Genomic DNA, 13,189 nt, shown 5'->3' with positions numbered 1-13,189 from the left:
CGTGCAGGAGTGCTGACCAGACAGGATCAGTGAACAGGCAGGAGCTGTGAATGGGCAGGAGCGGTGATGGGGCAGGAAAAGTGACGGGGTAGGAAGAGTGATGGGGCAGGGGCAGGACCAGTGACTGGGAAGGAGAGGTGACTGGGCAGGAGAGGTGACTGGGCAGGAGAGGTGACTGGGCAGGAGAGGTGACCGGGCAGGAGAGGTGACCAGGCAGGAGAAGTGATGGGGCAGGAGAAGTGACGGGGCAGGAGAAGTGACGGGGCAGGAGAGGTGACTGGGCAGGAGAGGTGACTGGGCAGGAGAGGTGACCGGGCAGGAGAGGTGACCGGGCAGGAGTGGTGACCGGGCAGGAGTGGTGACCGGGCAGGAGTGGTGACGGGCAGGAGAGGTGGCGGGGCAGAAGCAGTGATTGGGCAGGAGCAGTGACTGGGCAGGAGCAGTAGACCGACAGGAGCGGTGAACGGACAGGAGAGGTGAACGGACAGGAGCGGTGAACAAAAAAACGATGGATTTAGGGCCAGATCTCTGTACTTGGGTGAATGTATGACATTATTTTGCATTCTGTCCATCAGTATTTTTTTTTTGCTTTTGTCACCCCGAATGGGACGGGTATGCCCAGACTTGTGTCCCGTGCTCTCCATGCCACTGGAGTCAAGCTATCCTGGCTGATGAAGGGTGAAACACCATAACCGGTCCTAGGATGCTTGTTTCCAGTCCAGGGACGACCTGGCTTGGCAGTTCGGGCTGGACTGTTCCCATTGGGCGCAGGATCAAGACTGATTTGCATATGGCTGGGTACAAACTGGAATGACATGGTGAGCAAAAAAACAATGGATTTAGGCCCAGATCTCTGTACTGGGGTGAATGTATGACATTGTTCTACATTCTGTCCACCAGTTCTTCTTTTTGCTATATTATGATTGAGCAGCCAGATGGCTGACATGAATATGAAGGAGCCTTTGCGGGTTTCCGTGAGTGTAGATTTTCCGGAAGTGTCCCTGTCTCTTCTAAGCCCTGCTTAACACATGTGTACAGGTGGAGCCCTGTATTCATGTCCTCAATGTTTGAGACAAAAAATACTCATGGATTTCTGAACAATGAGAGTAAAAGCATTATTAAGGTAACATGTTGATCCTGCTTATATTTTGCACGCTTTACTTAAACCTGTATTGCCTATGAGTGTTTGCTTTTTTCTGATTTAAACCTCAAATAAACATGTTTATATTGAATTAAATAACGTTATAAGCTGTAACTGGTCAGTGAAATGCTAAACATACTAAAAATTGGTATGTTTTGCTATTTCTAGCCACGCCCCTGACTCCGCCCACTGATCCAATCTTCGTCATTCCCGCCCCCCGATTCTCCACCCACAGTTCCCCTACTTTTTTTTCCCCACTTCGACCACTGCCTAAACATCCTGTCTCTCACTTGTTTTGCTTGAATATACGTCAAGGTGTAAAAACATGATAACGGACTGAGGCCATCTTGTATGACATTGAGTTGTATGTGATTTCATAGAGAAAACGATTTTATAGAATATAATTATGGATAAATCAGTTCACCCAAACTGTTTAATGGAAATTTTCAGAATGAATGCCATTTACCATGTCATGGAAACTAATTCATAGAATGTATTTTTTGGGGAAATTGGCTTTTGGAGGCTTTATTTTTTTAAGGTGTAAACACAACGGTTGCATATCTTAATTTCAAAAATAGTTATTTGAGTGCTTTACTTCAGGGGACATTATATCAGTTTTATGTATTTTACTTTCTCAAACAATTACTTTGGATGCTTTTAATTCACTGACCTCTCACCACTCGTATACACCATCAATCCCTAACCCCTCACAACTCCTAAAACACCACCAATCCCTGCCTCTAAAATCCCTCATCATGCCTAAACTACAACTATCCCTGAACCATAAAATCCCTTTCTACTTCGAACCTCCACCCATCCCAGAAACCTAAAAACCCTCACTACACCTAAACTACACCCATCCCTGATCCCTAAACTACAAACATACCTAATTCTCTAAAAGCCCTTTCTGTCCCCAAAATCCACCCATTCGTGAGCCATAAAACATCTCACTACCCATAACCTTCACCCATTTCTGAACTCTAAAAATCCCTATTTAATCTAATCCCCATCCATCCCTGACCCCTTAAAACTCCTCACCACACCCAAACTCTACCCATCCCTGAACTCTAAAAAAAAACATCGTGGTAAGCAGTACATACATTGCAATTCAGTACATGGTCACGTGGAATCTCCATGCCTCACTTAGAATGCATTTTCATGGACATTTAAAGTTAATTGAAACTGTAATTGGATAATCTATGAGGCATCCATCCGAGGAGGAGTTATTTGAGTGAGGCATTACATGATAAGATGACTTTATAAGAAGAGAACAACACATAGAAAGCCTGTCGGCCTACAGCCGGCTGCCACTTGTGCCTGTGCTAGGGACCCACTGATATTTTGTCTTTTGCATCACTTTCATCTGATGGTCTAAAATTCCATTCAAAAGAAGAAGCCCTGACCAGTGAGGTCCCTCACCACCATCCATCCGGCATCTCTACTGTTGACAGGTTAGATCTTTCCTGGATTAATACTCTTCTTGTAATAGCAAGAGTTTCACTTCCCCTACAATCCCAACCTCCAGCCATGTTGGCCTTTCAGGATCACCTGCTACCTGGCACTGGTGGCTGCTGGAAGGACACCACAGCGATATCACTCCCAGGCTCTTAACCATCACTGCTGGCATAAAAGAGGTACTAAAATCGTAGGTTTACAGCCATAAGGATCTACGGATCAGTAGGTTTAAACAGAAGAAAGATCTAGGGCTAGATGTAGGTAACTTCAATTTACCGACTCATAAATACCAAATTTTACCGAATCGGTATTTATGAATCGGTAAATTAGAAGGAGGTAGATGTAGGTACATTTCTTTTTGAATTACCGAATCTGTAAAAATCGGTATTTACCGAATCGGTAAATACCGATTCGGTATTGCCCATTGATTCCTATGGGCCCTGAAGCACATAGGAATCAATGGGCAATACCGAATCGGTATTTACCGATTCGGTAAATACCGATTTCTGCAAGGGTGCAGGGGGTGTCACTTTGACACCCTCTAGCACCCCAAATACAGGCATGTGTAACATGTGGCGCACATACATGCCCTAAGGGCATGTCTGTGTGTCACATTGCACAGGTGTGCATGCACAGATGTGCATGCACACCTGTATTCGGTATTTTACCACCCAATAGGATTGGGTGGTAAAATACCGACTCTTAAGGGCCTGTGGCACTCTATGAAGTGCCACCTACATCTCATTTACAGAATCGGTAAATTTACTGATTCGGTATTTTACCGATTCTGTATATTTACAGAATCGGTAAATTTACCGATTCTGTAAATGAGATGCCCCCTACATGCCAAATCCTAAATATTGGTCGGTAAAGGCCGAAATCGGCCGTTACCGACCGGTATTTGGGCTCCTACATCTGGTCCCTAGTTCTTCCTGCAGTCAAGGCTTTTATGAAATTGACAAATTCATCACTGTTCATTCTCATAGTTTTTTGGGGGTTTAAGTTTCATAATAACTTGTGTATCGCCGACATGGTCCATGAATTTAAAGTCAAAGTGCACCTAAAGGTGACAAGATGCAGAGTGGGAAAAAATGGCAATAATGCCACCACAGTGGATGCAGATGAGGGCAGTGGTACGCAGAATGAATGAATGGAATCCATCGAAGTTAAGTGAAACCGACTCCAGTTTCATCCGGCTGCACTGTAGAATATCATTGGTGGTGTTGAAACCGTAGGCACGTCTAATGTTGCCAGAGCTCCAATATCGTCTGTCTGCACAACATTAGTTCTCAGGCCATCCAGGGCGTAGAGCCAAGACCCCTCTGTATCTGCTCCATATCGATAATTAAACCAGAAGTGTCCCAGGAGGTTTTCATGAATGAATTAATTTTCTGATCGCACATTCGAATAGTTTGGATGGGAAAGAAGGTTGAATATCGGCTTGTAAATAGCTTTAGAGCAGCAGAGTCAATGGGGCTTGACAGTGAGTCTATCTGACTTTTCCAACCAGAAGGGGGTGGTGTTGGGTTTGATGCCTCTGCGAACGTATGCATCCCCTCGAGGGATCAGTGTTTGACCCTCTGGTCACAGGTTCATAGTTCATTCCCTGCCTGGTGTCCTCAGCTTCTCATTATCCCCCAGCTGATAAAATGAGTCCCATTGATCACCTGATATTCAGTGCCATGAAGCCTAAGGGCGAGCGAGTGCTTTACACACATGATGTCTGAGCTATAGCTTGCAGAGGATCCATGGGAGAGTTAGAATTCTAAAAGTGGCTGCTCAAAAAGAGCTAAATGATATGTTTTATCAGAGATAAACATTTATTAAAGTCAAAACACAGTCACTTTGGGTGTGATGAAGAAACTTTGCCACCCGTTGAAGGCTTTATTGCAACACTATTGTTTACAGGGTTGGAAAAAATGCCTTTCAAAATAAGGTCCATTTGTGATTTGAAACACACTATGTCAAGATTTTTTTTTTTAAGTTTGGGTTTTATGATGACCTGAAGCCTCTGTATGTATCATTTCTGGAGACAACAACGTTAGTGGAGTGAACTGTCCTAAAGAGACTAAAAACATGTACCTCGGAAAGCCTTGGAGGACTGAACTGCATCAGTCACATGTCAGACCTGGTGACCTGAAAGACCTGCAAAGCAGGCCAGACAGAATCAGGCACTTGATAGGTTTGTATCTGTGGCAGGCCAGGGGTAGAGTCAATGACATCAGGAAATTGTAACTGAAAAGCTGGTTGGGCTGGAAAGAATCAGTCAGGCATGAGGCTTGGGTCCCTGGTTGCAGGAGGGCCGGAGAAAGGTTAGTTACTTGCAAGGCATGCCTGAGTGGAGTGTGGAACAGAGTAACCAACTGAGAAAACTGTACCTACGGCGTTCTCTCTTTCCCAGTGATGACCTGGGTCTAAATGGGCCACTTGACCCGGGGCATTACACCCAAGTGCAGAAAGGGACCAAATCACAGAGCCCTTTGTGATTTATTAGTGAAATCTGTTCACAACAAGTAGCCTTGGACTCATGGATAATCTTACCCCGGAGTCACATAACAGAATGGAATAAAATTGTGCATGAAAAAATCCAACTCAGTGGACGGTTACATTGACTAGTAGGTGATCTGTAGCTGAGATTCTCTGGAAAATTGGAAACATCCATAAACTCATATGCTTTTTTGGCATTCTGAACTTCTCTCTGACTTTCTCACATCCTCGAGATGGTGAGTTATTTACCCCGTGTTAAGAGCAGGAAAGAATCCCTTTTAAGAGAGAAGAACAGGAGAACAACTTTAAACTTGGTTGGTGTGTATGGCGGAAAAATTTCCCTTTAGCAAAAAATATGTTTTTTAAACAACGTAACATTCCACAAAGCTGGTGACATTTTACAGTGTGTAATTGTACAACATGTACAGTTTCAGACGCTGAAGCTTAAGCGCAGACAAACAATGGAATTCACAAATGTTGTCCAGGGGGGGCTGCTACAAATATGCTACTGTAGCATTTTTCCAGGTTTACTTGTGGAAACGTTTGTAGATTCTAGAAAGTCGCACATCGGCAGACATGCACAGTCACAGCCTTGGCGACTACTTTTATTGTGTGCACTCAAATCGTCAACATTGTCACACTTGTTGAAGTGTTATGGTTAGTAGATATTGATGGCACTGACTGTAGGGGGTGGAAGCTGCAGCTGCCCCCCATGAAGAACCCAGAAACTGATGATTTGTACAAATGAAACACTGGCCTAAAATATGTGGTGGCTGCATAGGACAGATTCTGTCTAGACTGTTATGTTTCCGTGATAACATATTTCACAAACCCCTCACACCACCCATAGAATATTTTTGTTTCCAAATGTACTTCTTCACCGCGGAATCCGTTTCACACCTCTCTATGTACATGGATTTTGTTGTAGCGTCAAACACACAGTTTCCTTTACTGATGTGATGACTGATGTGTGACGTTGTCCTGTGGTCGCATTTTATCATGTTCCTTGAGAGTGTGGTTAGAGAGGAAGCTACACAAAAGTATGTGGTCAGAAGTAGCAACAAATACCCTGGCCTCCAAAACCATGATAGGTATTCAGCAACCTGATTGGTCTCTGACGGTGTCCGAGCAAAGCTCCCGCTAAACATTATGCTCTGCTGGTTCCTGTTCAGCTGCAGTAAAGAGGCCACATGCAGTTTTCTGATCCGGAGCAGAATGTGTGAATGTGCCAAAGCATGAAACTGTGTTTAGAGAATGCTGTTTGCCTCGTCCATGTTTCAAAGCTTAATGGAGGCAACATAATGGGAAGTAAGAAGCAGAATTGATGGATTTGCAACTGGCAGATTAGTTCTGATTCAAGAATGGATTTTGTATTCAGCATCATATTTTTCCAGCAGCATCAGCTATTTTGATTTGTTTCATTTTGGTTTATGTTAGACCTGACAACCTTAGAGTGTTTTCCCCCAATCATTTCGCCTATGTACCTCCTTTATGTGCTGAAATCTGTTTTCGTTGGTTTTAGGACTCTGTGAACTTGACCATGGCCAACCAGTGCTGAAGTGCTTGTTGCTCTCTCACTGAGCATGGTTTGATTGGCTTACACCTGATCGGCACACTTAATTTACGTATAAGTCCCTTGTAAAACAGTATACAATACACTCAGGGCCTGTCAATTAAATGCTACCAGGTAAGAGCGGTGGTGCGGAGGTGGAGTAGGGGGGGTGGAGTCGACATACGATGGGATAGGAAAAATAAAATGGCGTTTCAGCCATCTGGGTGGGCATAGCCCTTTAATGAAGGTCTTTATCAGGGCTTTTTGTTGTTGGGGATATTGCATGTGGAGCATAAAAAGGGGGAGGGGGCTATAATTCTCTATAACAATGTGGAACATGTTGCCCTTCCTTTGCAACTCTCATAACTCCTGTTATCTCATCTGGGTAAAACTCCTCACATCTATTGTGTAGTATTCAACTCAACTGATCTTTATCTTGCAAGACTCTCGCACTTTAACTGGCACTCACAGGGTCTTGCTTGGGTCTGTCCCAAACAATTGAAATTGTATATCTAAATGTTTTACTTCTACTAAGGAGCAAGATGTATCCTTTCTCAAGGCCATCCCATAGCTTTGCAATTCAAATGAAACTTCCTTCAGCACAACATTGTGCTTCTCAGTCATTTTCACCAGAAACCAAAATGTAACCCTCAAAACCACAGCTTTGTCCATCCCTGTAACCACCGTTATAATTTTCCTTTGGAACACCCTAGGTGCTGAGGCAATACAACGGGGTACTTATGTAAACTGGTAAACGTCCTCTGAGGTGTTATAAGCAGCCGGTAGTGTTTCACATGCATCAGTACATGGCAACATGAATAGGTGCATTTGGGAGACTCTCCATGTGAGGAATTGGGTTGTTGGTTAACTGATTTTTGAGCCCTGGTCAAGCAACAGTCACAATCTCTGGTAGGATGAACCATAAAAAGTCACTAAGTTAACCTGTGCTTAACCCTGGGTAGCTTTGCACATAGAGCAGTCAGGCTTATCTTCAAGGCCATGTCTAAAGTATTTATGCTTGTATAGACTACAGGAGCATAGACCCTTCAACCGCATTGGGATTCGGGTAGATAACTGAAAAAAACATGTAGTATCCCAACTGGTATTATTGTAAGACAATTAGAGAGGATATGTAAAAAACATTATCAGCAGAGAAATAAGGAGACTTAAAACTTATGCTCAATGTGCCAATGGCATCATATTCATCTAGAAATAGCTGGGTGAGTTACAATAGTAACAACACTGTAGACAAACAAATAATACAACCCTTATTGTACTTGGTGCGTAAAAAGTGCATATGGTGAGCAAGGTGGCGACGCAAGTGACAATGTGATCAGCATAAACGGCGCATTTGTGAATGGTGTTGAATATATACAGTGATTAGATAAGCCAATGTGGCTTCTGATGAGTTGAGAAGCTGGGTTTTAATGTAAGTAGGCTGTAGTTAGGATGAGCCACATTGTGGGTTGCGCCTTTTATTAGGCTGAATGGTCGACGGCGTTTCGATCCTCATAATTTGGGATCTTCATCAGGACTGGGTTGGGTGGCAAACAGTGCTGTCGAAAAACCTGTTGAACTTGGATTCCAAAGACAGAGAGCAGGGCTTCTTCTGTGCGGGTCCAGAGCCTGAAGGTTGGGTCGTTCAGGACTAGCGGGTGGCGTGCAGATGGTCGATGAGGCGTCCGATCCTGGTCAGTGATCGGGAAGGCAGAGACTCAATCTGCGGAAGGGGGATGAGACGTCCAATCCGGTCAGTGATCGGGAATGCAGAGACTCAATCTCTGGCAGCGAGTGGCAGCACGAAGGAGTACATCGGCGGACATCTAGTCCGTGAAACGTGGTAAAAATAAAAAAAATATGACCAACCACGATAGAGCGTGGGTTGGCTGCAAGAAGTGGATTGAGCCCGGTCGGTTATTACCTTTGGACTTAGAAGAAAGTTTGAAGAAAGTTTCTGAGAAGGTAAAAGTGAAGTTGGGCAAGGCTGCAAGCGGTGTATGAAGAGGGAGCTTCGTCATAGAGCACAGGTACTCATAGTAGGGCCCGCGGGCCGCCAGCGGCCCGCCAAGACATCCGTGGCGGCCCACGGACCTTGCAGACATCGAACCTGTGTTTTTTTTTTTACAAGAGTGTTAGCAAACACCGCTGGTTGCAGCAGCGCAGGCTCCAAGAGACTCTGCTCTATGGGGGCCGGACGATCTTAGTGATAGTCAGAGTGGAGATGCAGGAGCGCTAAGTAGAGGTGAAAAACAACAAAGCCTAATTAACAAGTAAATGGTCTTTTAAAGACCTATGAAGTACTCGGGTGCGGCTGTGTGTGTGCCCGGGAAGCTGTCTCTGCCTGGGCTGCCACACACTCGGGGTGAGGTGACAGAGGGCAGCAAGGAGTGAGAGCCGAGTGAGGTGACGGAGGGCAGCAGGGAGTGAGAGCCGGGTGAGATGGCAGAGGATGACAGAGGGCATAAGGGAGTGAGAGCCAGGTGAGGTGACAGATGGTGACAGAAGGCAGTAGGGAGTAAGAGCTGGGTGAGGTGTGCTTTAAGAGCCTGTGATGTGATGTTTCCCACCAGCCTGTAGTCAGAGGGTTGAGCCAAGGTCAGTGAGCCAGGCCTCCCCTCTCGCAGCACAGCGCACAAATGCTCACCGCCAGGTTGGCGCTATATATAATTGATGCATGCATACCTACACGGATGGGTGACTGGCGCCAAAGGTGGGGCTTTGATCTGACAGCTCGGGAGTGAGAGTTAGAATTATAGCCAGGGACAGGTGTGACCCCAGGCCCAGTGGTGGAACACAAACCCTGTGAAGCAGCAAATTCAGAGAGAAAACAAGCTGGCTTTTACATTACACAGGGAGAGAGGGAAGTGGGGGGGCTGTCTCTAAGCTGGTGACGGAGACATGTAGACACAGTAGAGGTAGAGACAGACAGCCACAGAGACAGAGAGAGACAGAGAGAGAAACAGAGAGAGAGACACAGATAGAGGCAGGGACAGATAGAGGCAGAGACAGATAGAGGCAGAGACAAACAGAGACAGAGATAGAGACAGAGACAGACAGTGATAGAGACAGAGACAGAGAGACAGAGACAGAGATAGAGGCAGGGACAGATAGAGGCAGAGACAGATAAAGGCAGAGACAGATAGAGGTAGAGACAGACAGAGACAGAGACAGAGATAGAGACAGAGACAAATAGCCACAGAGACAGAGAGAGACAGAGAGAGAAACAGAGAGAGAGACAGAGATAGGGGCAGGGACAGATAGAGGCAGAGACAGATAGATGCAGAGACAGACAGAGACAGAGACAGAGATAGAGACAGAGACAGCCAGAGACAGAGACAGGGACAGACAGAGACAGATAGAGACAGAGACAGGGACAAGGGCAGACAGATGGAGGCAGAGACAGACAGAGACAGAGAGACAGAGAGGGAGACAGAGGGAGGGAGACAGAGACAGGGACAGACAGAGACAGATAGAGGCAGAGACAGGGACAGAAAGATAGAGGCAGAGACAGACAGAGGCAGAGACAGAGAGGCAGAGTGCCTTTGCTGGATACTTTCGCAACTGTAACCTGCAAACAGGTATTAGAAGCCACCATTACCAAGATCGAATCTGGCTCCCAAACCCCCCCATTTTTTCATAGGACTCTCATCATTTCTCAGCAAGAGGTCATTCAAGGTCACTGTTCCCCCTTTTGCCTCAGGCACACAGTCCATTAAACAAGGTGTTCCACAGGGTTCCTCCCTCTATCCCCTATTATTCAATTGCTATGTCCAACCGCTGGCCGCGGTAGCTAGAAATAGGGGACTGACCATGGTCTCCTATGCAGACAACACTCAGCTGGTGATGGCACTCTCAAGCATCACCGAGAGGGACGCCCTGAAATGTTGGGGCGACCTGACGGTGGTCGCTGAGTGGATGACCTCTAACTGCCTCCAGCTGAATGCCAGCAAATCTGAGGTGTTGTTGGTGGGGAAGGACCATGACCTGTGGAGCAAACTCTGGTGGCCAGAAAGCATAGGTAGCAACCCCCCTCCCAAGCAGGCCATCACAAATTTGGGGGTATGGTTGGACTCATCCCTCAGCTACCAAGTCCAAACCAAAAAGGTAGCAGGGACTTGTTTTGGGCTTCTACGGGGGCTCAAACCCCTATTGTTTTATTTTTACCCACCTACGTGCCAGGCCATCATTCAGGCATCTCTAATGTCCATGCTGGATTATGCCTGCTCTTTGTAATTAGGGGCAAATAAGGCAGCGATTGCACGGCTCCAACGAGCCCAGAAAGTAGCAGCCAGATCTCTGATTGGCCTTCGGAAGTCCTGCCCTGTGTCTGCCACCATCCACCAGCTACACTGGTTGCCGGTGGCTAGGAGAATTGAATTCATGGCCCTCTGCATCACTTTTAAACCCCAAAAACTTAACATCCCCAGTATCCTGGCCAAATTAGTTACTCCCTACGCCCCAACACATCAGCTCCGCTCCCTAGGCCAGCATTTGCTGAGAGTTCCAAGGTTTCGGAGAGTGCGGGCAGAAGGCCATTCCTTCCGCAGCAGGGTAGCCCACCTTTGGAATTCGCTGCCCATCCACATTAGGAGCCACACTAACTACTTGACTTTCAGGAAGTCTATTAAAACATACCTGTTTCCCACCGTGTAGCCTGCCTCTCCTCTTGTGTTGGCTGTTCTGCTGTCAGCACCGGGACGCCCCTTTGCCGGGGCAGCTGTTACGCTTTATAAATTGCAGTAACATAACATTATTATTGATCCAACAGCCATGTTTTCAGTTCTTTACGGAAACGCTGGTGGTCCGCCATAGAAAGAAGATGGGATGGTAACTTGTTCCCAAGATGGGCGGCAAGAAAGGAAAACGATCGGCCTCCACTACATGTGGTACAGACGCGGAAAGACGTGAGCAGATATTTTGAACTAGATCTTAATGTTCTATTAGGCTGATACTTTTTAAGTTTTCTCACTAAATAGCCAGGTCCAGTGCCATATATACTTTTATGAGGGAGGAACAAGATTTTAAAGTGACCTCTTTTCCTAACTGGAAGCCAATCGAGGGAACGCAGACTTGAGGCAGAGGGAGATCTCGGTGGAAGGTTTAAGATCAATCTAGCGGCGGTGTTTTGCAAAATTTGAAATTTGGAGAAGAGGTCTTCGTTTACAGATGCCAATAAGGCATTCCTATAATCCATGCGGCTCACAATTAGGCCTTGGATCAGTGACTTTCTGGCTTCAATGGGTAGCCATTTAAAAACTGTACGCAACTTCCTCAGAATCCAGAATAACAAGTGCCTAGCACAAGATTGACATGATTTTTCATGGATAACTTGTTATCAATGGTTATTCCTAGGTTGCAGACTACTTGTTTAGGGGACGTGCAGGGGCATAGTGCCTTGTTTACCAAGGATTCGAGCACCTTTCAGAAATAACGCAGTAGCGAGATGGGACAGTAGTTGCCTGGTTCACTGGGATCTAAAGTTGGCTTTTTCAAAATAGGCTTAATTTGAGCTGTTTTCCATCTTTTTGGCACGTCGCTTGATCTAAAGGCATGTTAAAGATCTCTGTTAACTTTGTTGTCAACAGAGGTGCTAGTCGTATGAAAAAACGGGGAGGTATGGGATCTGCAGGGGAGCCAGATTTGATCTTGGTAATGGCTTCTAATACCTATTCGCAGGTTACAGTTGCGAAAGCACCCAGCAAAGGCACTTGCAATTGGCTGTTGGCCACTGAGTGCAAGTCGACGTTGCTTACATTGTCTTGAGGAAAGGATCTATAGATAGCTTTGACCTTTTTATGGAATGAAGAGGATACTCTATTGACCAATTCTTGTGTGGGGGGACGAGTGCGCTGGTTGACCTGAGGAGTAGTAAACTCCTTCAGAATTTTATATAGCTCTTTACTGGAGTTGGAGGCATTATTAATCCTCGCTCTTAGGTAGGCCATTTTAGCTTGTTTGATATTATTTAGATACGAGCAATGGGTTAGTTTATACCTAATTTGATCTTCCGTGGTTTTAGTCTTCTTCCAATGCCGTTCAGCAATTCTACAAGCAAGTTTCTCAATTTTTAATGCTGGTGTTAACCATAGGGATGCTTTGGCCTTGATTTTGACTCTTGGCATAGGGGCCACTTTGTTCAGGGCATGCGTAATGGCCTCTTCAAAAGTCTCCGTTGCTTGGTCTACATTATCTATATGTGGTATAGCCTCAGCATTAAAATAAGTGGCAAAAGAATTGGGAGTGACTTTACACCAAGAACTAATTGAGGTGTAGTCATTGTCCTGATGGATTATCGGTGCCACCATACTAATGCCAAATTTTAACAGATAATGGTCCGACCAAAGTAAGGGTTAAGGTCGTTCAACTGTAAGTTTAGTTACATTGGTGAACAATAGATCTAAAGTATGACCAGCCTGATTAATAGGGCCCATTCCCAACTGTACTAATCCTAAAGTCTGTAGTGAGGTAGCAATTGGTCTGTATGAGAGTCCTGTGCCACATCCGCATGATAATTAAAATCTCCTATGAGAATAAAATTATTTGCACCTAGGACA

The sequence above is a fragment of the Lissotriton helveticus genome, chromosome 1_1, assembly GCF_964261635.1.
Source record: "Lissotriton helveticus chromosome 1_1, aLisHel1.1, whole genome shotgun sequence".
In the NCBI taxonomy this organism is placed as follows: domain Eukaryota; kingdom Metazoa; phylum Chordata; class Amphibia; order Caudata; family Salamandridae; genus Lissotriton; species Lissotriton helveticus.
Note: the sequence above shows the minus strand (reverse complement) of the source record.